A 25,018-nucleotide genomic window follows, 5' to 3' on the forward strand; every position below is an offset into this window, starting at 1 on the left:
ATTGACTGGGACTTCCATACTGTAAAATAACTGGATGGGATAGAGTCTGTCAAATATGTTCAAGAGAATTTCCCTAATCAATATATAGAGGTCCCAACTTTCGAGCGAGTGTGGTAATGGATCTGCTATTAGAGTAAGAGGCAAGGCAAGTGACAGAAGTGTGTGTAGAGAATACTTTTGGATCAAGTGATCATAATTCCATCAGTTTCAAGATAATTATGATAGAGTCACTCTGAAAGCTTTTGGCATATTGGCCTCATAAATCAGAGTATAGAGTACAGGAGTTGGGATGTTATGTTGAAGTTATATAACACCTTGGTGAGGTTAAATTTGGAGTATTGGGTGCAGTTCTGGCCACCAGTGTGCAGGAAAAATATCAATAAGTTTGAAAGAATACAGAGAAAATTGACAAGGGTGTTGCTGGGACTTGAGGACAAGTTATAGGGAAAGGTCAAATAGGTTTGGACATTATTACCTGGAGTTTAGAAGAATGAGGGGAGATTTGATAGAAGGATACAAAATTATGAGGGGTATAGATAGGGTAAATGCAAGCAGACTTTTTCTACTGAGGTTGGATGAGACTAGAATTAGAGGTCATAGATTAAGGGTGAAAGATGAAATCTTTAAGGGAACCCTGAGGGGGAATGTCTTCACTCAGAGGGTGGTATGGGTATGGATGAGCTGCCAGTGAAAATGGTGGATGTAGTTTCAATTGCCACATATAAGAGAAGTTTGTAAGTACATAGATGGGAGGGGTGGGGTGGGCTATGGTCCAAGTTCTGGTCCATAGGACTAGGCAGAATAGCATTTCCACACAGATTGTATAGGCCGACGGTCCTGTTTCTCTGCTGTAGTGCTCTTGGACACTATGACTCTATCTTGAGAAGGCAGTTCGAGAGAAAGGAGTGAAGAACAAGGAGAAAAGCGATAGAGAGTTCAGGAGTACAGATTAAGGTGAGCGAGTTGGCATAGAAAGTCATGTAACACAGTAGGCCAGGACTGATACTTCAAATAGATGTAGTTATTCCAGACCTACAAGAACTGGCAAGGAGTGGTGATAGACCATAGGAAAAGGAATCTTACATGAACCACCAATGAAAGACTAAAAAGGAGAGTAGATCTGATAAGTAATATTTAAACAAGGGTTAGGATGTGTTCTATAGTGCTTTGATAAAAATTAGTAAGGATCAACAGGGCTCTGCCAAATTTCCTCAGCCACCTAATTAGAGGGATGTGCAAAAGAAGACAAATACAAAAAAAGTAAATAAGTCAATAAGCAATACTGAGAAAATGAGTTGCAGAGTCAGTTGTGGAATAAGTTCAGGGTTAAGGTGAGCAAAGTTATCCACATTGGTTCAGGAGCCTGATAGTTCAAGGGTAATTATTGTTCCTGAACGTGTTGGAGTGGAACCTTTGGCTCCTGTATCTCCTTCCCAATGGCAGCAACGAGGAGAGAGCATGACCTGGATGGTAGGCATACTTGATGACTAGTGCTCCTTTCTTGTGGCAGCTAACCTTGTAGATGTGTTCATAGTAGGGAGGGCTTTTCCTGTGATGGACTGGGCTATATCCAGCACTTCTTGTAGGTTTTTCCATTTCTGGACGTTGGTGTTTCCATACCAGGCCATGATACAACCAGTGAGGATACTTTCCATGATGCACCTATAGAAGTTTATCAGTGCTTTAGATTATGTGCTCCATCTGCATAAACTTCTAGGAAAGTAGAGGTGCTGCCTTCTTTGAAATGGCACTTACTTGCTGGACCCAGGACAGATCCCCTGATATGATTATGCCAAGAAAGTTAAAGGACTAAATGCATGCATAGTGTTGCAGGAGCAGCCTCCATAGAACTCTGAACTCCAACCTTCTTGCAATAAAGCCTAATATGCCTCTTGCATTTCTATCCACGTGCTGCACCTGCCATTAACATTTTTGTAACTTGTGTACAAGAATGCTTCTGTATTTAGAGAGATTTTCTCCACTTAGATAGGAATCTACCTTCAGATCCCTGAGAGCACTGAACATTCCCATTCCCATATTTTACGTATCACTCAACTGATCTACATCCTGTGGCAGTATCCAAGTATCCTCATCACAGCATCCCCTCCCACCTATTTTGTGTTGTCACTGGCAAATTTACTTGCCCTCTGCCCCCCTTATCAGGGCATTAATATGAACAGTCGATAATTGAGGAACAGAAATTGATCCTAGGGCAGAGTATTAGTTCCATCTCCCCACTGCCTGAAAAAGTCTTGTTTATTCCAAATGTTTGCCTTCAATGTGATAGCTAGTTTTCAGTTCATGCTTACACAGCTCACCATGAGGTCTTAGTCTGTGCACCCGCCTGTTAAATACTTTCAGAAAATCCAAATATATTACAACTGCAGGCTAATGTTATTGACTCTACTTGCTATTTTCTGGAAGAACTTTAGCAATTTACCAAGATTGATCTACCTTCCATAAACTCATGTTCACTTAATTTGATTACATCGAGCTTCTCTAAACGACCAGCTATTTTCTCCTTAATGTAGATTCCAGTATCAGGCCAACAACACATGTGATACTAACAAGCTTTTTGCTTTTCTTCCTTCTTGACCATAATGTCACGTTTGTGGTTTTCTAGTCTGACTGTGCTGTCCCAGAACTCAGCAAGTTTTGTAAAACGTCATCTAATTGTCCCACAGTCTCTGCTGCTACTTCCTTTGTATATCCATATAACCGCTTGCCAACATGTGGAAAATAATTTTGAACATAGGGTTAAAAGAACTGGGTGTTGCTAAAGCTTTGTGACGTTGTGGACATCCTGTGTTTTTCCAATTAAGTTGCAAGTCTGAATAACTAAGATTATTGTACTGGCCACAACTCCTTAGAGTGATAACACACCTACACAAACAAGATAAGTATCGATGTATGTACCATAAATTTTGAGGAAGAACATTATGAATTATCAGCTCTTTGTCTTGTTAATGGGGGGGGCTGATTTGCTCACTTGTCTGCTACTAGATATAATTACAAGCTAGTTTCCCTGTAGCTCAGAGTTCCACACATTTGAACTCTGCATGATATCATGCTAAAATAAAAGATTCACCACTTGAAATCTGGTATCAAGCTTTATTTTAAAAATTATCTGACACAACTACTAAAAAAACTGCAAAACCTTGGGAGTAGATGGCATTCCTGCTGGAGCAATTAAACTCTGGCCCAAGTAAATGGCAGTCATAAATTCATAAGCAACAACTGGGAAGATGAGTCAGGGAAACTCAGTGATACTGCAAGTGTAATCATCTTCTAGAAAGGAGATAAAAGTGACTGCACTAACTACAATTTCCCTGCTATCTGTAATATAGAAAATCTTTGCTAGGGTTCTCCCCAACTGCCTCCCAATCCAGGCCGAAGTGCTGCTCTCTGAACTGCAGTTGGAATCTCTCCTTCAAGATGCGCTTGATCTTCACTATATAACCAAGAGAAATTCAGTGAGCAATACTGACCATTATTTTGCATCACCCCCTCAATCTCTCTTAAGCCTTTGACTGAATCAGTTGTGGTAGACTGTGGAGCACACTGCTGGAATTTGGCTGCTCATGGAAATTTATTTCTGTAGCATGCAAACTGCAATCCTAACCAATGAGTCTACAGCAGTCTCAGTAAACCTGGGTTAGGTCATTGCCCGAATAGTTCTTTGCATCTTTCTCACCACACCACTGCATTTCACTTCCAACATGCTTCCCACTGGACTTAAGCTTATTGACTAGGCAAGTGGGAAATTCATTTAACCAATGCGTGTCACTTTGACTTTGGATAGTAGCATAAAATGATCTAGTTGCTTGTTCTTTTGACTTATAGAAATCATTCTTTGATTTATAGAGTAGGCAGTTGAACTATTATCATCTGCTTACACCATCAACCAAAACCCAATTTATACACTATCTACTTTCACAAACTCTCCATCTGGTGAGAGAAATATATTTTTCACTGCGACTTGGTTCTTGAAGGGCAATTGTCAATGGGCCAGGTCATGTCAGGGCTTTTAGACTACTGCTTTTAGACTACTGAGTATAATGACTCTGTGGAAATGAGTTGCACTGAAAGGCATTCTCCTAAGAAAGCCCATCAGATTTTTTGCTGTGTGTGCGGTTCTGGGAGGCCAGGAAGCCATGAATAACACACACAAGAGGCGGAGGGGTGAGGAACAAATGTGCTGCTGTTTGTGTTTTTTAGATAGATGGATTTTTAGGTTCAACTTTATTGTTATTGTGCCGAGTACAGATACAAAGCCAATGAAATGCAATGAACATCTGACCAGAAATGCAAAAAAAGTATTATTTACAAAATAACTGTGAATAAAAAATAAGTGCTACAGCATACAAATATAAAAGTTTTGAGACAGTCCAATATGGGTACAATACTGCTTAGCGCTGTGATGTGAGGTTCAGCAGGGTCACAGCCTCAGGGAAAAAGCTCTTCCTGTGCCTGCTGGTTCAGGAGCAGAGGCTCCTGTAGCATCTACCGGATGGGAGAAGAGTAAAAAGTCCATGGTTAGGGTGAGATGCATCCTTGATAATGCTTTTCACCCTGCCCAGGAAGCGTTTATGGTAGATGTTCTCAATGGTGGGCAATTGGGTGCCGATAATCCGCTGGGCAGTTTTCACCACACGCTGGAGTGCTTTGCGGTCCAATACGTGTCATCTACCCAGAATGCCCTCTCACATTACGTTCAGTACGTAACACACAGGGAAGCTCAACAGCAACCCGTAAGGGTCAAAATATACATGGATACATAACATATGCCTTCCCCCTTATTTTAAAGGTTTCTGTCTCTCCCCATACACAGAGAGGCTGCTGAAAAATTAACAATCAATGACAATCATCAAATTCAACCAACAATGAAAAACTTCTTTCTTTCTAAGCTATGCAAAGAGAGTAGACTGCCTCTATTTCCAAACATACAACTAGGGATTCCTCTGCCCCATGGGCTGAGGGTTAGTTGCTAAACTAGAGATTCAATCTGTCTGGAGTCCACCTGTTCCTGTGAGGGTAACCCTGATGTGGGGATGACGCCAAAGTCATTTTACCTGTTGGTGGTGTATGTATAGATCTTAGCTTGGGTATTGCATTGTCAGTAGGGGGCACCTCAGAGAGCACAGGTGATGAATGGCCTTGCTGATTAAAGACTGGCATGTGATGATTCTGACTGCCAAGCAGGTCCCTGAGGACGGAGGCCACATTACACGGAGAAGTAAAATTTCAGAGGGTTTTAATTGCAAAGGCAAGGTTCCGCTTGCCTTCCTCCTGTTAACTAGCTTATTGAAAACAGTAATATCTGTGTCTTTGTTTTTGTATTTGTTTAGAGCCAGATGATGTTCCAGGTATTCCACTGTGAATAGGGTGTCAAGCTGCCTCCCACATTCCATCTTGAGACCCTTTAGTTCTGCTTCCACAAACAAAATCACCATAAGACCATAAGATATAGAAGCAGAATTAGGCCATTTGGCCCAACGCGTATGTTCCATCATTTCATCACAGCTGATCCATTACTCCTCCCAGCCCCAATCTCTTACCTTCTCCCCATATCCCTTCATGCCTTGATCAATCAAGGATCGATCAACCTCTGCCTTGAATATTCGTAAAGACTTGGCCTCCACAGCTGCCTGTGGCAAAGAATTCCACAGATCCATCACTCTTTGGCTATAGAAATTCCTCCTCATCTCCATTCTAAAAGGATGCCCCTCTATTTTCAGGTTATGTCCTCTGGTCCCAGACTCTCCCATCATGGGAAACATCCTCCCCATATCCACGCTATCAAGGCCTTTCACCATTTGATAGGTTTCAATTAGGTCACCTCTCATTCTTCTGAATTTTAGTGAATACAGGACCAGAACTATCAAACACTCTTCATATGACAAACCATTTAATCCTGGAATCATTTTTGTGAACTTCCTTTGAACCCTTTCCAGTTTCAGCACATCTTTTCTAAGATGAGGCCCAAAATTGCTCACAATGCTTCAAGTGAGGCCTCACCAGTTCTTTATGTAACACGCTGTAAGATTTCACTGCTAATGTAATGGCTTCTCTGTAACATTCCACTGGTAAGGTAATGGTTTCTCTGCAGTAGAAATGTTTGGGTTATAACTAGAGATAATGGGACATGCTAGCCAATGAGCGGGATGCTGTTCTTTCTTGTGTGTCTGGGAGTCAGGAATTCGCGGTCTTTTGCCGGGACAGATGAGGAGAGAAGACGCGAATGGAAAGAGTTGGTAGACCGCCAGACGGAGGGGACTTGGAGCGAGGGTCCGAAGGTCAGTGACGATCAGAGGAGGTCAATGGTGGACAAACGACTTTATCAGTGAACTCCAATGTTGCGTATTAGACTGCTTCATGAGAATAGGCCCTTTTTCTTTTTTGTTTTCTTCACTACACCATATAGTCAAATTAAGAATTATAAAGCTCAATCGTTTAATCACATATTGTACAGGTTTCCCCCGCCATCCGAAGGTAGAGCGTTCCTATGAAACAGTTTGTAAGCCGAAATGTCGTAAAGCGAAGAAGCAATTACCATTTATTTATATGGGAAAATTTTGTGAGTGTTCGCAGACCCAAAAATAACCTACCAAATCATGGCAAATAACACATAAAACCTAAAATAACAGTAACATATAGTAAAAGCAGGAATGGTATGATAAATACACAGCCTATATAAAGTAGAAATACTTCTCCGCAAAGATTGCCTGCACAGATCTCTGTAGCGAAAATCTCACGCAAGCGCTGTTAGCATAAACGCGATCTCCAGTAACCTTTGAACTATGAAGCTGCCAAATCTACCAAATGATACGTAAAAATACACAGCCTATATAAAGTAGAAATAATGTATGTACAGTGTAGTTTCACTTACCGGAATTGGGAAAACAGCGCCGAGCACACAGATGATGGTGTGTTAGACTGAGTCGTCGCAGGCTGGGCGGTGCAGTGGCCCCCACCCTCCGGGCCGTCGACCCGATACATTGCCGCGAAGAACGCAGCAGTAGCCGGGAGGCACACAGCACATCGTTAAGAAAAAAACCGAAATAAACATGCTAATTAATTAGGTGCCGCCGACACGTAATTGTCGGCCCAGATCAGAGGCAATGCAATCGGAAATCGGCACTGATCTGGGCCAACAATTACGTGTCGGCAGCACCTAATTAATTAGCATGTTTATTTCGGTTTTTTTCTTAAAGATGTGGTGTGTGCCTCCCGGATACCGCTGCGTTCTTCGCGAATCAGTACAGCATCTGTCCGGGGCCCAGGTGTTGGGGTGGTGGGACATGGGGGTGTCATCTCATCGTCGATCAGGGCAGGCAGCTCACCTTCTCCTATGACTGCCCGCCTTGATGTTGAAGGTCGAGGTTCGTCGTCTGCTGTGGCTGAAGTGGAAGGCTTGCTTGCCTGCTGAGCCTCGCGCATTTTTCTATCATACAGTTGTTTGTAAGCACTCAAACCATCCTGCAAATATCCCCTAAACCTACGTACCCTTTCAAGATTAAAGTCGTACTTTATCATTGCAGTGAAAATCTCACGCAGTTGCTCTACTTTCGGCATTGGGTTTCGATTGTTATCCTTTCCTCTTCCAATTGCATCAGCTCTTCATCTATCAGTTCTTGGTCATGAGATGCCAAAACCTCTTCAACATCATCTTCGTCAGCTTCCACAAGCCAAACTCACGTTGTCCTTACTTCGTTCACCACGATCGAAACGTTTAATTATGTCTAGTTTTATGCTAAGTGTAACACGTTTACTCTTCCAGGCTTTTCCGACACCTTAGAACTCATCTTGCTAACGGCTGCTCAATGCAACGTGTCTCAGCAATGCTGTTCCGAATCCGGGGCAAAGCGGCTGCTCGGGGCGCGCGCTGCCTTTTATTGCGCGCTGATTTTTTCACGCGCTGATTTTTTATCATGCGCTGCCTTTCTTCGTAACAGTGAAAGCACCTTCTGAAAGCGAAAACAGGGTGCTAACGTAGGTCTTTCGTAACAGTGAGGGTTCGTAAAGCAAACATTCGAAAAGTGGGAGACACCTGTATACTGTTCGTTATTTCGTGGTACTGATTTGTAACAGCGGACACATCACGCAGCATCTACCAAAATGAGATTTCTTAAGGCTATCATCTCCTAAATTAAGCCGCCAGCCAAAGCGAGAGTTACAATTGTGGGGGCTCGTCCGGGATTAATTCCGTTGGATGCTGTGTGATTACCCTGAGTGGGGTAGATATTCATACTCCAGATGAACTGTTAATTCACCTGTTAAGTACTGTTAAAGTTGCAATTGTGAGCAGAGGTTTGATGAAATGGCGGGCACAGCTGTTGATTTAATGCAGACCAGCGCTGATGTAGCAGTAGCTGGGGGCAGAGATTTCGAAGACAGGGTTCTATCATTTCTGAGGAGTGAGGGGAAGGAGTGGTTGGATTTGGAAAGTCTAATTAGTCCATGTCCCTGGTGAAGGGTGAGAATTCTGAGTTAGTATCTACCCTTACCTCTAGGGCGAATAAATGGAAAAATCTGGTTCAAAGTCCCAGCTATGGTAAGATCCGCCTATTCTCTGGAATAACGCACACCCCTAAAGGGGATGAAGAGTATGAGACTTGGGAGGAGCGGACCTCTCAGTTGTTAGATGAGTGGCAGTGCTCTGATGATGTAAAGCGACAGAGATTGGTTGAAAGTTTGAATGGGCGGGCTGCTGATGTTCTGAGAGCCGTCAGGTTGTGGTATCCCATAGCGACAGCTGTCAATTATATGCAAGCACTGGACAATGCTTTTGACCCGACAGGAAGCCCCATAGAGCTCATGGTGGGGTTTCAGAATATGCATCAGGAGAAGGAGGAAGAAGCGGGAGAATCTTTCTGCTCTTATTTTTTGGCTAGAGAAGTAGCTAGATTGCTTGCATTGCAGAAGGATCATTCAAGCGGCTGAGGTGGATCAGTTAAGAATGGACTAGATAGCCAGGGGCGCACAGTCCCAGGACCTGATTGCGTAGGGTCTCCGACAGTCTCGTAAGACGTGCCCCCTCTCTCTTTTGTTGAGCTGATCAGAGAGCTACAGGAGGAGGAAGACATGTCGGAGGTGTGGGAGGCCTCCGTCAGCAGGGTACAGTCCTCGGTAGTAGTCCCCAGTGGTGAAGTGACCACAGATAGCCTACCCCAGGGAGCGGTAGAGGAGAATGGAGATATGTCAGTTGGTATCAGCGGGTATGAACCCCATGTAATGGAGCTGACGGGGGGGGAAACCGATCCCACAAGGGGGCAAACAATGCGGAGGGCTGTTGGCAACAGGTGTCATGCCAGAAGGAGAGTGAGCTCCTGGGTACCTAAGCAGAGAGAGTTGTTGGGAAAACTCAGAGGAGTCCCAGTGAGGGAAGGCCCTGGTGTCTCTGGGGGGTCACATTCCCAGCAATGTACCAAGAACCCCCCGGAGGTGAAAGGCCCAATTCCTGAAGGCTCCAGTGTGTCGCTACGGATAGAGAGCCACAGGTCACGTTGTACCATTCGTTTTACAACCAGTATCTGAAGCATTTACCCTTGACCCCATTCAGGGCACTGGAGATCTGGGGGCTTAGTGCTAGTGATTATCTGTACGACGGTTATTTGTCAGTGAAGTTGGAGTTCTTGGAGGCCGATGTGGGAGTCCTTGATACATTAGCGCTGGTTTGTCCGGACCCTGTTGAGAAGGGTGACGTTTCAATTCTGGTGGGGACCAATACCCCTCTTGTGAGGAGGCTCATGGGGGCCAGCAAGGAGAAGGCTGGCGAGAGCTTTCTTGGAATATTGTCCATGCACCCAGTGTTTCGAGTCGCTTTTGAGGAAGTGCGTGGCTGCATTAGGCCGGATACCGAATTTAGACAAGGGACTGCGTGGTTCACCCAGTCGAAGCCAGTGGTAGTATGGCCCGGGGAAGTAGCCAGAGTGATGGGGGCACCCAAATTTCCCGGAGTGCCTGAGGGCAAGGCCCTCTTAGTGGATGCTCCGGAAGACCACGGGGGGGAGTCAGAATTTCCTGCTGGGGTACTGGTGAGGTCTAGATTGCAGGAGCCCTTGGTGGTATAGGTAAGCAAGATGGCAGTGATTGTCAGGAACACTACGAAGATGGAGGTCATCTTCAAGCCAGGGATGTCCCTGGTGCATTTGTTCCTGGTGACAGTAATGCCTAGTGTCCCTGTGAGACAAGTCGGGGAGAAACTTTTGGGAAAAGGGGGAAAGTTGACCACTGAGTCATTCAACTTCAGGGTCTCCCTGGTTCCTGCGGGTTGGAAGAGGAGGTTGGTAGAGAAGATATTGAGGCTGGAAGGTGTCTTTTCCACTGACGAGTTTGATGTGGGTTGTTCCAAGAGCACGCATCACACTTTCCAGGTGACTGAGGATACCCTGTTCAGAGAAAGGTTGCGGGGAATGGCCCCTGCAGAGGCAGCATTTGTGTAAGTTGAAGGAAGCTGGGATCACCACAGAGTCCCGAAGCCCTCATGCGTCCCCAATTGCAGTGGCCCGAAAGGAGAATGGGAAGGTATGGATGTGTGTGGACCATAGGACTCCGAATAGGCACACCGTCCCTGACCAGTATACTGTCCCGAGGATTGAAGACGCACTGGCCTGCCTGAGTGGTGCGAAGTGGTTCAGAGTGCTGGGCTTGAGGAGTGGATATTACCAGATCCCCATGAGTGAGGACGACAAAGAGAAAATGGTATTTATCTATCCCCTGGGATTTTTCCGGTTCGAAAGGATGCCCCAGGGCATCTCGGGAGCTCTTGCAACCTTCCAGCGGGTTATGGAGACGACAGTGGGGGATATGAACTTGCTTGAATTGTTAGTATATCTGGATGACCTCGTAGTATCTGGATCCACTTTGGAAGAACATGAAGTGAAGCTACTGAAGGTGCTGGGTCATCTGAAAGCTGAAGGGTTAAAACTTTCCCTGGACAAGTGCCAGTTCTGCCAAACATCTGTTAGCTACATTGGGCACATAGTCTCACAGAATGGAGTAGCTAAAAATCTGGCTAAGATAGTGGTAGTTACCACTTGGCCAAGACCCCAGACTGTGAGCGCTCTGCGCTCGTTCCTCGGGTTCTCTGGTTACTACTGGAGATTTGTGAAGGTGAGTCACCCATTGAATCAGCTTCTGTGCGGTTGTCCTCCCTTGGGGAGAAAAGGACAGGAGGGTGGAGAGTATCTTAGCCCGTTGAAGCCCTTTGGACCAAGGTGGGATGCAAAATGTTAGGAGGCCTTTCAATCGCTGAAGGAGCTGCTGACCCAGGTGCTGGTGTTGGCTTTTGCAGGCCCCCCATTACCATATGTACTGCACACAGATGCCAGCCGAGAGGCTTTAGGGTACGTCCTATATCAGGATCAGGGCACTGGGTTGAAGACCATTGCATTTGTCAGCCAGAGTCTGTCGCCCTCCGAGAGAAACTATCCTATGCACAAGTTGGAATTTCTGACGTTGAAGTGGGCCATGGTGGATAAGCTGAGTGACTGCCTCTAAGGGACCAAGTTTGAGGTGAAGATGGACAACAATCTCCTAACTTATATCCTGACCTCAGTGAAACTGGATGCCACAGGCCATCGGTGGTTGGCAGCGTTGTCTGCCTATGATTTCAGCCTGAAGTACCAGCCGGAAAGCAAGAGCATTGATGCTGATGCTTTGTCCTAACGGACGCATGAGGGACTTGTCAGGGACGAGGAATGGGAGAGCGATCCTGCCCCAGGGGTGAAGGCCATGTGTCAGTTTGCTATCACTGTGAAGGCAGAGGGAAAGGAAGGGCAGGATCGAGCAGTGGATCAATTGGGAGCTTCTGATGAGGTCATTCCCCAAGTTTACTGTAACCTGACTGCTCTGAAGACAAATCAGCTGCCGGAATTGAGCTCTGGGGAAGTGGCAGCTGCTCAGTGAAATGATCTGGTGCAGTCAGATTTGGGCAGCGGTCGAAAAGGGAAACATGGCTCAGGCGGAGAAGGCGAAATATGTGTTGGTGCCTCCATTACTGCGAGAATGGCCTCGGTTGGAGTTGAAGAACCAGATCTCATACTGGGTCACGTCACCCCCAGACTGACCTCGGCATTGCCAGCTGGTTCTGCCCTAGAAGTATTGGAGGATTGCGTTGAAGTCACTTCATGTTGGTTCTGGACTTTTGGGGGTGGAGAAGACCTATGGATTGCTCAGAGACAGGTTTTACTGGCCTCGAATGAAATCGGAAGTCGAAGAATACTGCAAGTCATGCATTAGATGAATACTGCGGAAGACACTGCCTATGCAGGCAGCTCCCTTGTCCCACTTGCAGAGTACAGGGCCTCTGGACCTGGTATGTATGGATTTCCTGACAATAGAACCTGTTTTTTTGTTTTCTTTACTAATCATATAGTCAAATTAAGAATTATAAAGCTCAATTGTTTAATCGCATATTGTGTACAGTTTGTTATTTCATGGTACTGATTTGTAACAGGGGGCACATCGCACAGCGTCCACCCAAATGAGATTTCGTAAGTTTGTCTGGGCCGGGGGCTATCATCCCCCAGATGAAGCCGTAGGCCAAAGCCAGAGTTACATTTATAAAGTCTCAACATTACATTCTTCCTTTTATAATCTAGTCCTCTTGAAATGAATGCTAACATCACATTTTCCTTTCTCACCACAGATTCAGCCAGATTAACTATTAGGGAATTCTGTACAAGGACTTCCAAGTCCCTTTGCACATCAGATTTTTGAATTTTCTCTCCATTTAGAAAGTAGTTAACCCTGTTACTTCTTCTACCAAAGTACATGACCATACACATCCTGACACTGTATTCCATCTGCCGCTTCTTTGCCTATTCTCCTAATCTGTATAAGTCCTCTGTAGCCTTTCTTCTCCCTCAAAACTACTTGTCCCACCACCGATCTTCATATTGTCCACAAACATTGCAACAATCCCATCAATTCCACCATTCAAGTCATTGACATATAATGTAAAGAGAATCAGTCCCATCACAGACCCCTGTAGAACACACTACTCACCAGCAGCCAACCAGAAAAGGCTCTCTTTATTCCCACTCTCTGCCTTGTGCCAATCAGTCATTGCTTTATTCATGCTAGTATATTTCCCGTCATATCGTGGACTCTAACTTGTTAAGCAGCCTTATATGTGGCACCTTGTCAAAGGCTTTCTGAAGATCCAAACACAACAGCGACCTATTTTCCTTTGTCTATCCTGGTTGTTATTTCTGCAACGAATTCCAACAGATTTGTTAGGCAACATTTTCCCTTGAGGAAACCATGCTGACTATGGCCTATTTTATCATGTGCCTCCAAAAACTCCAAAACCACATCCTCAACAATTGATTCCAATATCTTTCAGTTTCCTAAGAACTTTCTCCCTATGTAATGACAACTTCACACACTTCTGGTCCCTGACACTCTGGAACTTTCACCATACTTCTAGTGTCTTCCACAATGAGGACTGATGCAAAATACTTAATCATTTTGTCTGATATTTCCTTGTCCCTCATTACTACCTCCCCAGCAATGTTTTCCTGCACTCTGATATCCACTCACACTTCTCTTTTACACTTCATGCAACTGAAGAATCTTTTGGTATTCTCTTCAACATTATTGGCTAGCTTACTTTCATATTCAATCCTTTCCTTCTTAATGACTTTTTTAGTTGCCTTCTGTTGGTTCTTAAAAGCTTCCCATTAATCTTTGCTCTATTATATGCCCTCTCTTTGAGCTTGACTTCTCTTGTTAGCCAATTGTTGTGTCATCTTGCCTTTAGAATATTTCTTCCTCTTTGGAGTGTATATACCCTGTGCCTTCCGAATTGATCCTGAAATTTCAGCCATTGCTGCTCTGCCATCATCCCTGCCAGTGTTCTTTTCCTATCAATTTTGACCAGCTCCTCTCTCATCCCTCTGTAATTCCCTTTACTCCACTGTAATACTGATACATCTGACTTTAGCTTCTACGTCTCAAATTTCAGGGTGAATTTGATATATTATCATTACTCTCCTAAAGGTTCTTAAGCTCTATTCCAGTTCATTGCACAACACTAAATCAAGAATAGCTGATCCCGTAGTGGGATCAACCATGAGTTGCTCTGAAAAGCCACATTATAGGCATTCTAGAAATTCCCTCTCCTGGGATCCAGTACCAACCTGATTTTCCCAATCTACTTGCACATTGTAAACTCCCATGATTATTGTAACATTGCCATTTGATATGCATTTTCTATCTCCCGTTGTATTTTGAGACCACATTCTTACTGCTGTTTGGCGATCTGTATATAACTCCAATCAGGGTCTTTATACTCTTGCAGTTTCTTAGTTCTACCTCGGCACCTTCCAGTGATTCAAAACCACTCCTGTCTGTGAACTTTCCTGTAGGTTCTTTTTGTTGGTGATGAAAATGGACAGCAGTGGTTTCACACCTACATTTGCTTTTCACAGTATTTCTAAAATATCAACCTTTTTATTAGTCCCTTTGTTATCTTCTAGTGATGGAATGGTAGCAAAGTTGTTTCCAATCTGTGAAAGAGAAGTTGGTAACTCCCGCTTCAGACCAACAAGTCTCTCAGGTTCTACATGTGCTACTGGAGTGACTACCTGATCTACATAAGTTACTTGAAAACTATTGACTGAACTGACTGGATGACATTTATCCTTCTCCAAGAACTCTTCAGTCAGTGATGCTAGTCCAGGTACACTTTCCTTCATGTTGAAGAATTCAAAGTCCCTCAAGGCAGGTCTGCTTCCTAGGGCACTTTTTCATCAAAGCTTGTCAGCTCTATTGTTTCTGATTGACTAGTGGGGCCAGCAGAACATCATTCTAGTTCCTCTTTAGTATAAGAATCACATCGCGCCCCCCCTCACCAAAACGCATTTGCCATCATCAACCTCTCTCCTAAAGTGCTTTTCCTTGTAGTTACATTGCCTTCCTTCTCTAGTAACTCTGTCATGCAAGTCTTTATCTCTGCCATCCTGATGAAAGGTTCTTTATGTTAACATGCGCCCACTTCCAATTCTCTGCGGGCAACTCATGAATATTTTTATTCTCGTTATTTTCCAACGGGCTTCCAGATCGTCAACTATTAGATGTATTGGTCATCAAAGCTTCAGCACCCAGGTCTGAGGGTAACATCAAGATCTTCTTTCTTTATTCTCACTTGGGAATCTGCAGTCCTTTGCGTGAGAACTGTTCTCTCCAAATCTGAAACATGGTCCTTGTTCATTCCATCCAGTGGGGAACTCCTGCCAGAACTGAAATACAAGGATTCATCACACAAGTGTGTTGCTTGAATTTCCAGCATCTGCAGATTTCCTCGTGTATACAAGGATTCATCACACAAGTGTGTTGCTTGAATTTCCAGCATCTGCAGATTTCCTCGTGTGTACAAGGATTCATCACATAAGTGTGTTGCTTGAATTTCCAGCATCTGCAGATTTCCTCGTGTATACAAAGATTCATCACATAAGTGTGTTGCTTGAATTTTCAGCATCTGCAGATTTCTTCGTGTATACAAGGATTCATCACACAAGTGTGTTGCTTGAATTTCCAGCATCTGCAGATTTCCTCGTGTATACAAGGATTCATGCCACTTTTCAGTGTCCTAGATGTCTTCATTGTCATATTTTTTCCAAAAGATATGCTGGTCTCTGACTTGTATATGGATGCTCTTTGTTTTCTAGCAGCTTTTCTTTGAACCTGCTATATGGTTTCTCTATGCCACACTTTTTTATTGTATCATTTAATCGATCTTATTCTTCAATCGATTTATTTTTTATCCATGCCACCGCTGAGGCTCAGTAGCCACCAGCCACTCTGCTAAGAGCCCAGGCTTAAGAACCAGCTTAAATGTGATTACCTTCATACTTCCCTGATCTCCATTGAAAACTTCTGCATGTTTCCTCAGTACTTCCTGTAGACCAACGCTCTCACCAATCATGCAAACACGAGGAAATCTGCAGATGCTGGAAGTTCAAGCAACACACACAAAATGCTGGTGGAACGCAACAGGCCAGGCAGCATCTATAGGAAGAGGTACAGTCGATGTTTTGGGTCGAGACCCTTCGTCAGGACAAACGGAAAAAAGAGATAGGAAAAGATTTGAAAGTGGGGGGGAGGGGAGACCCGAAATGATAGGAGGAGACAGGAGTGGGAGGGATGAAGCCAAGATCTGCGAAGTTGATTGGAAAAGGGATACAAGGCTGGAGAAGGAGTATCATGGGACGGAAGGCCTTCCTCCCTCACCACCATTCAGGGCCCCAGACAGTCCTTCCAGGTGAGGCGACACTTCACCTGTGAGTCGGCTGGGGTGATATACTGTGTCCAGTGCCCCCAGTGTGGCCTTCTGTATATTGATAAGACCCAATGCAGCTTGGGAGACCGCTTTGCTGAACACCTATGCTCTGTCCGTCAGAGAAAGCAGGATCTCCCAATTCTACGTCCCATTCCTATTCCGATATGTCAGTCCATGGCCTCCTCTACTGTCGAGATGAAGCCATATTCAGGTTGGAGGAACAACACCTTATATTCCGCCTGGGTAGCCTCCAACCTGATAGCATGAACGTTGATTTCTCTAACTTCCATTAATGCCCTTCCTCCCCTTCTTACCCCATCCCTATCTATCTATCTATCTAACTAACTATCTATCACAAGAATTCCTTGCCTGTTCTCCATCTTCCTCTGGTGCTCCCCTCCTCCTTTCTTTCTTCCAAGGCCTTCTGTCTCATGATACTCCCTCTTCTCCAGCCTTGTATCCCTTTTGTCAATCAACTTCCCAGCTCTTGGCTTCATCCCTCCCCCTCCTGTCTTCTCCTATCATTTCAGGTCTCCTCCTCCCCCTCCTACTTTCAAATCTCTTACTATCTCTTTTTTCCTTTAGTCCTGACGAAGGGTCTCAGCCTGAAACATCGACTGTACTTCTTCCTATAGATGCTGCCTTGTCTGCTGCATTCCACCAGCATTTCTTCTTACCATTGTAAGCGTTTAAAGTCAACCTTGTCCCTTCTGGGGTGAGATGCTGGAATTTCTCCTTATAAACTGTCTCTGACACCAGTGATTCTGCATCCTCACTGTGGCCCCATCCAGTCACAGGGTCACACAACAGTTGTCTTTATGTCCAGAAACAGATAAAATATGCAAAACTTCTTCAACCACAGAGTGAGAGTTACTCAATCCATCCTTAGTATGCTTCATCTTGTTCATGTGTTTCTTTATGTTTTTCCAAAAGACATTTTCTTTATTACAGTGTTTTTGGTTGACAGAGTCTTTTTACTTTTACAGGCATATTCAATATGTCCCTTTTTGTCACAGCTTTGGCAATCTAAATCCTTATACCAGCATTGTTTTGCTGAATGCCCAGTTTTACCCAGTTCTGCAACAGCAGTAACATTGATTGCCAATATAATCAAGAATGTCTTATTCTTAAAACAGTAGAAACTTTATAAACTTGGGAATGTTACTTAATCGCTATGCTTCTTTAGCTGCCTTCTCCATAGAAGCACTAATCTCAACTTCTTCTGTAATGTTTGCCTGGCTTCTGTAAGCAAACATTTCTGAATTGCCTCACTACATAGACCACATACGAGTCTATCATGTAATGTGTCATTTAGCGACTGCCCAAAATCATTGTGTTCTGATAGTTGCTTCAGCACTGCCACAAACTGTGAAATAGACTCACCTTCCTCTTGATTCCTTTTATGAAATCTAAACCTCTCAGAAATAGTCAAAGGTTTAGGTGAATATTAGTTCTTTAAGACTATAACTATGTCCTCATAAGTGTATCGCCAGGCTTAGCTGGTTGCACTAGCCTGCATCATAAATTAAATGTTTTTGCACCATCGCGGTCAGAGAAGTTGGAACATGAATATCACCTGAAGTTTGATTTGCTAGGGCAAAATATCCAAATCTTTCAGTATATGAATTCCATTGCTCTGTTGTTTTGTCACAAGGCCCAAAACTTCCAAACATCTTCTCTATTTTCAAACACAATCACATTCCAGAAAAGTTAACTCCTCTTATCCGTCTCTCTCTCTGCCTCTCTTATTTGTTTCATTTAACCATCCCATTCGCATTCTCGCCCCTCGGATTCTCCACGCTTCCTGCAGCCATTTTCTTTTCGCTCACCCACATTACACAGCGGTACCCCGCCAGCGTTACACAGGGACTTTTATTGCCAAAGGGAACTGAACAATAAATATCGCGTGAGGACTTGTTACCTCGTCACCAGTTACATTTGTGGTACTGGGAAGCTGAGTAGACGTGAATAACACACACGAGAGACGGAGAGATGAGAAACAACTGTTCATTTTACTTACAAGCCATCTACCCAGAATGCCCTCTCACATTATATTCAGTACGTCACCCACAGTAACCTGCACGGATCGAACTATACATGAATACACAAAATTTTCCAATCCATAAATCTAAATGGACAGATATTTAGGATGGGTCCTTCATGTGGGGATTCACTTCAATGAAAACAGAAAATCCTGGAAGCAGTTTACTGGTCAGGCAGTATCCGTAGAAAGCGAAACAAAGTCAAATTTGCCGGTCTGGGAATGCTTCTGGCACTTTGGTTTTGAATTCGGATTTTCAGTATCCATTTTTTTTACATTTGTATCATATACTTAATGTTCTGGGTTACATCGATCAACCAGGTGAGGCAGCAGTGGAAAGTATCCTAGATCCTACGTTTGGCTTTTATTCTTGCAAAGTGCCATCACAGTTACTGTTGTGGAAGAGTTGATCTCTTCTATTTTATTCCAGCTTACTGAAAGAAATGGAATAAGAAAGAAATCACAAATGGTTGCTGTGACGCATCTAGTGTGGGAGTGTAGTGGGTAGTGCTTGTCGCTCTCACTTTCAGCTTCCACCGCTGGCTAGCAGTCTTGCAAAAAGGAGAGCTGAGTGTATAAGTCTCCCCCTGCCAGTACATAACGTCTCCAACAGCAAGTCTCATGTAGTGCCTCCTCGCTGGTGACACACGGAAACTGAACTCCTTTCGGACTCAGGCTGAACTACAGAGGACGGGGAGGAGGTCTGGCCCCTGCACACGTAGCATGCAGGCCCACCAGCGTGTGGACATGCCTTGGTACTCATGAACCAGATCCCCAGCTATGGGTAAGTCACCCCACTGCCTTATGGGCAGCATCAGGAGAGGCGAAGGTTACGGGAGTAAACCCAGACAGCAAATCCAGAGTGGAGTCCTTAAGGCTCATTGAACATCCTTCCAGCAGCTCCTGCAGCCAAGCTGGTGCCAAACTTACTGCTTCATAAACTTTCCTTTCGACTACACTGGTGAGGCTGAGAGGGGGATCTTGACGACTGGGAATCTCAGGATCTCCATACCTTCATACATAGGCTTGTGATGATGATGATCGTCACCCATTGTCCTTCGAGACAGATGGATGACAACCAACCACTGAAGGAAATGGAAATAATATATGGTTTAAGACATATTTAGAAGTTCAGAATTTATTTGGAATTATGGCCTGTGCTGGAACACAAAAATATAGCGTAGATATTCATGTAGAAGCACAAATGACATTCGTCTGTTCACTTTTTTTGATAGAGGTGCTTTTTAAATAACCATCATGGCTTACTGCTTCATTAAAATAGTGACTATTGGTATATAAACCAACCAGTGATATCATGGCAGCAGCACCGGAGTTTGAGTTGAGTGGTCTCAAGTTCGAATCCGGCCTTGCATGCTTTCCATCCGTGCTGGGGTGAGCATTCAGCTAGCGACTCAGCCTCATAAAACATAGGCAAAATGACAAGGTTGCTGCCTGATGTGTCACAAGACACAGCGAGGATTAACAACATTGGGTTATAAACCTATAAAGCCTTTGCCTTGTGTGCAAATATTTTGCTTTTGATTTCTGGTTAACATAAGCTATAACTCTATTTCTTTAATTATCATTAACATAATTCTTATTTGTAGCAATAGTTGTCTTGCTACTTCCCACATCAGCTGTCCCATGGGTACTGCACCCCATCCCTATCCCAAGCTGCAATGTTGTTCAGACTCAGAGAACTGAATCCAGTCTGTTCTTCATGACGTAGAACAGTTTCCTGCTGCCGTCTTGTGGTTAGTTGCCTTAGTTTAATTTTTGATTTTATTTTCCCACAGTTTACTCCCAATTATTTTCATTCTACTTATTGGATTTAATGTTTCTATTGTTGCTGTTTTTAAAAGGATCTCTTTTTCCATTGCAAAGGTGACTTTGATTTAATGTTAAACTTCATGTAAAATTTATAAAATGGATCCAAGCTTTGAAGCTCTCAAGGATTGAACATTATGAAACATAAGGTACTCAAAGGTATTGTTTTATTTCATTTCTAGAAAGTTATTTCAATGCAAGGCCATGCTCAGGGCTAATCAATGAGGAAACAAAACACTCCAGCGTGCTAGAGGTCACAAGGGAAACATGTTTACTCTGCCTGTGGCAAAGCTTCAGTCAGTAGGAATTTGCAGAATGAAGTTAAATGAATTTCCCAGAAATGTAATTTGTGCTATTCTGTTATCACTGAGAGGTCAACAGAGGCAATTGTATAATGGATTCAACCACAAGAGGTCAGTTCTGCATCAGAAGGTTGTTGACTTTGTGAACCCTGAAATCTAGGCAGTGAGTACTACACGTTTTGAATTGATAAATTGAAGCCACATTTGTTCTTACAGATAGAACAGAAAGGTATTAGGGCACTATATATTTTCCCTGGTATCCTGGACAAAGCATATTTCTAATTCAATGCCATGTAAAAAGTTACATATTAAATATATTATCTCATTATTAGTACTTTGATGTTCATGGGAGCTTACTGAATTCAATTTGTTGTCTGGGTAATTGATAATATGAGACAACACGGGATAAAATGAAGTAATGGAATGTATAAAGTATAAATATCATCAAACTCTTAACTCTCCACCATCTTGCTATCTGTTCTTTGTTGTCAAACTGATTGTCTGCTCTACAGTTGAGTAAATATTTGGACTGACTGATGCTATTATCTTCAATTCGTGTCACCAGTGCTTTTCACCATTTCCATTTCTCCAACACCCTCTTTGTCCTTTAAAGTCTGCAATAACCTCAGTAATATTGTCACTCTTACCTGAATCCGACTGTTAATGGAACCTTTATCCATGTCTTTAGTCAGATTCCACTATTTGAATGCTGTGCTGTGTAGTTTCCAATCTGAAACTTTGCTGTTCATGCAGTTTCCCTCTCCACTCTGAATTCAAAGTGCAAAAATTCAAGGTAAAATTATTATTAAAGTACAAGTATGTCAATTTGAGATTTGTTTTCTTGCAAGTATTCACAGTAGAAAAGAAAAATGCAATAGAATCAATGAAAGACTACATACAGACAAACACTGACAAACAATGTGCAAAAGAGGCCAAACTGTGCAAAATAAAAACAAATAAATAAATATTACTGAGAATGAGTTGCAGAGTCCTTGGAGGTGAGTCCATAGGTTGTGAAATCAGTTCAGAGTTGAGGTGGGTTAAGTTATCCTTGATAGCCTGATGGTTGAAGGGTAATAACTGTTTCCGAACCTGGTGCTATGGGACCTAAGGCTCCTGTGCCTTCTTCCTGATGGCAGCAGCAAAAGAGAGTATTCCTGCTCTTTTTTTTTGAGGTTCTAACTATGAAAATGGACAAGGGAGAGCCGGTGGATGTAGTGTACCTGGACTTTCAGAAAGCCTTTGATAAAGTCCCACATAGGAGATTAGTGGGCAAAATTAGGGCACATGGTAATGGGGGCAGGGTACTGACATGGAGTGAAAATCGGCTGGCTGACAATAAACAAAGAGTAGTGATTAACAGCTCCCTTTCGGAATGGCAGGCGGTGACCAGTGGGGTACCGCAGGGTTCAGTGCTGGGACGGCAGCTGTTTACAATATATATTAATGATTTAGATGAGGAAATCAGAGGTAACATTAGCAAATTTGCCGATGACACAAAGCTGGGTGGCAGTGTGAAATGTGAGGAGGATTTTATGAGGATGCAGGGTAACTTGGACAGGTTGGGTGAGTGGGTAGATGCAGTTTAATGTGGATAAATGTGAGGTTATCCATTTTGGTGGTAAGAGCAGGAAGGCAGATTATCATCTAAATGGAGTCAGGCTAGGAAAAGGGGAAGTACGAGATCTAGGTGTTCTTGTACATCAGTCACTAAAAGCAAGCATGCAAGTACAGCAGGCAGTGAAGAAAGCTAATGGCATGCTGGCCTTCATAACAAGGGGAATTGAGTATAAGAGCAAAGAGGTCCTTCTGCAGCTGTACAGGGCCCTGGTGAGACCACACCTGGAGTACTGTGTGCAGTTTTGGTCTCCAAATTTGAGGAAGGACATTCTTGCTACTGAGGGAGTGCAGCGTAGGTTCACAAGGTTAATTCCCGGAATGGCAGGACTGTCATATGTCGAAAGATTGGAGCGACTGGGCTTGTATACTCTGGAATTTAGAAGGCTGAGAAGGGATCTTATTGAAACATATAAGATTATTCAGGGATTGGACACGCTGGAGGCAAGAAGCATGTTCCCGCTGATGGGTGAGTCCAGAACCAGAGGCCACAGTTTAAGAATAAGGGGTAAGCCATTTAGAATGGAGTTGAGGAAAAACTTTTCCACCCAGAGAGTGGTAGATGTGTGGAATGCTCTGCCCCAGAAGGCTGTGGAGGTCAAGTCTCTGGATGCTTTCAAGAAAGAGATGGATAGAGCTCTTAAAGATAGCGGAATCAAAGGTTATGGGGATAAGGCAGGAACTGGATACTGATTGTGGATGATCAGCCATGATCACAGTGAATGGTAGTGCTGGCTCGAAGGGCCGAATGGCCTACTCCTGCAACTATTGTCTATTGTCTATTGTCTATTGTCTTACTGACCCACTGTCTTGAAATAAATTCTTTTATGGTAACTGGAGCAACACAATAGGTGCTGGAGGAACTCAACGGGTGGGGCAGTGTCTATGGAGGGAAGAGGGCAGTTGATCTGAAATATTGACTACCCTTTTTCAACAATAGGTTCTGCTGAGTCCCTCCAGCATCTTTTAGTGTTGCTGCAGATTCTGGTATCTGCAGTCTCATGTGTCTCTTTTATGGCATCACTCTCCTGATCTCTCTAGTTCTATATGTACTAGCCTTGTGAAACTCTCCAATCCATTGATCTTTATTTTTGCTGCATTTACCACATCCATCCCTTCATCATTGTTGGACACCTATTGTCTGGGTCAAATTCGTGACTGAAGTATTCTCTTTTTTATCCTCAATAAAATCTCTCATTGGCAAAGCTTTTTGGTCACTTTTCCTGAGTATCTTTACTTGGCTAATATCCACTTTTTTTTGTCAGAATATGTTCCAGTTACTATTTTGAATCATCATATTGTAACCAAAATTCTATGTGTAGGCCAAGCTAAACAAATGTTTATTTTCAGAAAAACCATGGATCTAATGATTAAGTCTTTATGATGAATTAGTTTGACCTGAAAAACATGTAATACATTTGAAGTGTTTGACTAACAATCATGAAGGAGGGACGTAGTTTCTTCTGATGTTTGTTTTGTTTCACTGAGTGGTCTGTAGATGTTGGTGTTGAATTTGGAATTTTTGAAGGCAAAGTAATTCCTGAAGAGGTAACGGTCAATAAATATCAGTCTAGTTGGTGGTGTTTTGCTTCAGTGCTGTTCCTGTGCATGTTAAACTCAGTTTGCCAACAAGACATTGCACAGTATAAACCAAATGTCTGTTAAAATCAGGCTCTGAGGTAAAGCAGCACGTTAACACTTCTAAGCAGGCTCTGATATTGATTCTGGTCTTGGACTGAAGCAACAAGGACCTTTCTCTGCTGACCAAAGTGTTTGGTGACTCAGAGACAAATAAGAGGTGCAGGAAAGACCTCTGAAGGTCAATGCAAATGCAAAGCAGTAACTTCGGACTAAACTGGAACCACATTTGGGCACTCAACAGCTGTGACTGGGCTTGTGCGATCTAACCTTCCACAAAGTCAGATCAGCAAAAGTGGTAATGACCCAACACTCCTGAAAGAGCTCAACATCTTTACGGCACACGTTGATAGACGCCCTCATGAGCCCAATATGTCAGAATCAGAATCAGGTTTATTATCACCAGCATGCATCGTGAAATTTGCTAACTTAGCAGCAGCAGTTCAATGCAATACATAATATAGAAGAAAATCATAAATAAATAAATAGATTACAATTGAATAGATTAAAAATCATGCAAAAACAAAAATAATATATATTAAAAAAGTGAGGTCATGTTCACGGGATCAATGTCCAATTAGGAATTGGATATCAGAGGGGAAGAAGCTGTTCCTGAATCGCTGAGTGTGTGCCTTCAGGCTTCTGTACCTCCTACCTGATGGTAACAGTGAGAAAAGGGCATGCCCTGGGTGCTGGAGGTCCTTAATAATGGACGCTGCCTTTCTGAGACACCGCTCCTTGAAGATGTCCTGGGTACTTTGTAGGCTAGTACCCAAGATGGAGCTGACCAAATTAAGGACCCTCTGCAGCTTCTTTCGGTCCTGTACAGTAGCCCCCACCCACCCCATTCCAAACAGTGATGTAGCCTGTCAGAATGCTCTCCACGATACATCTGTAGAAGTTTTTGTTGACATACAAAATCTCTTCAAACATCTTATAAAGTATAGTCGCTGTCTTGCCTTCTTTATAGCTGCATCAATATCATGAGACCAGGTTAGTTCCTCAGAGATTTTGACACCCAGGAACTTGAAACTACTCACTCTCTCTACTTCTGATCCCTCTGTGAGGATTGGTATGTGTTCTTTCATCTTACCCTTCCTGAAGTCCACGATCAGCTCTTTCATCTTACAGGCTTTGAGTGTAAGGTTGTTGCTGCAATACCACTCCACTGGTTGGCATATCTCTCTCATGTACACCCTCTCGTCTCCATCTGAGATTCTACCAACAATGGTTGTATCATCAGCAAATTTATAGATGGTATTTGAGCTATGCTGAGCCACACAGTCTCGGCTATAGAGAGAGAAG

General features: G+C 43.4%; 1 long non-coding RNA gene and 1 pseudogene across 1 annotated transcript in view; both read right to left on the bottom strand.

Annotated features, from left to right (window-relative positions):
- LOC140196585 (uncharacterized) overlaps positions 1-21,219 on the bottom strand; it is a 45,433-nt gene extending 24,214 nt beyond the window's left edge. The window contains exon 1 of the long non-coding RNA XR_011885756.1: positions 21,106-21,219. This is a non-coding gene — a long non-coding RNA (uncharacterized lncRNA). The remainder of the gene's footprint in view (positions 1-21,105) is intronic.
- LOC140196947 (eukaryotic translation initiation factor 4E transporter-like) lies at positions 4,993-15,934 on the bottom strand (annotated as a pseudogene).
- Positions 21,220-25,018: the final 3,799 nt, after the last annotated feature.

The sequence above is a fragment of the Mobula birostris genome, chromosome 4, assembly GCF_030028105.1.
Source record: "Mobula birostris isolate sMobBir1 chromosome 4, sMobBir1.hap1, whole genome shotgun sequence".
In the NCBI taxonomy this organism is placed as follows: domain Eukaryota; kingdom Metazoa; phylum Chordata; class Chondrichthyes; order Myliobatiformes; family Myliobatidae; genus Mobula; species Mobula birostris.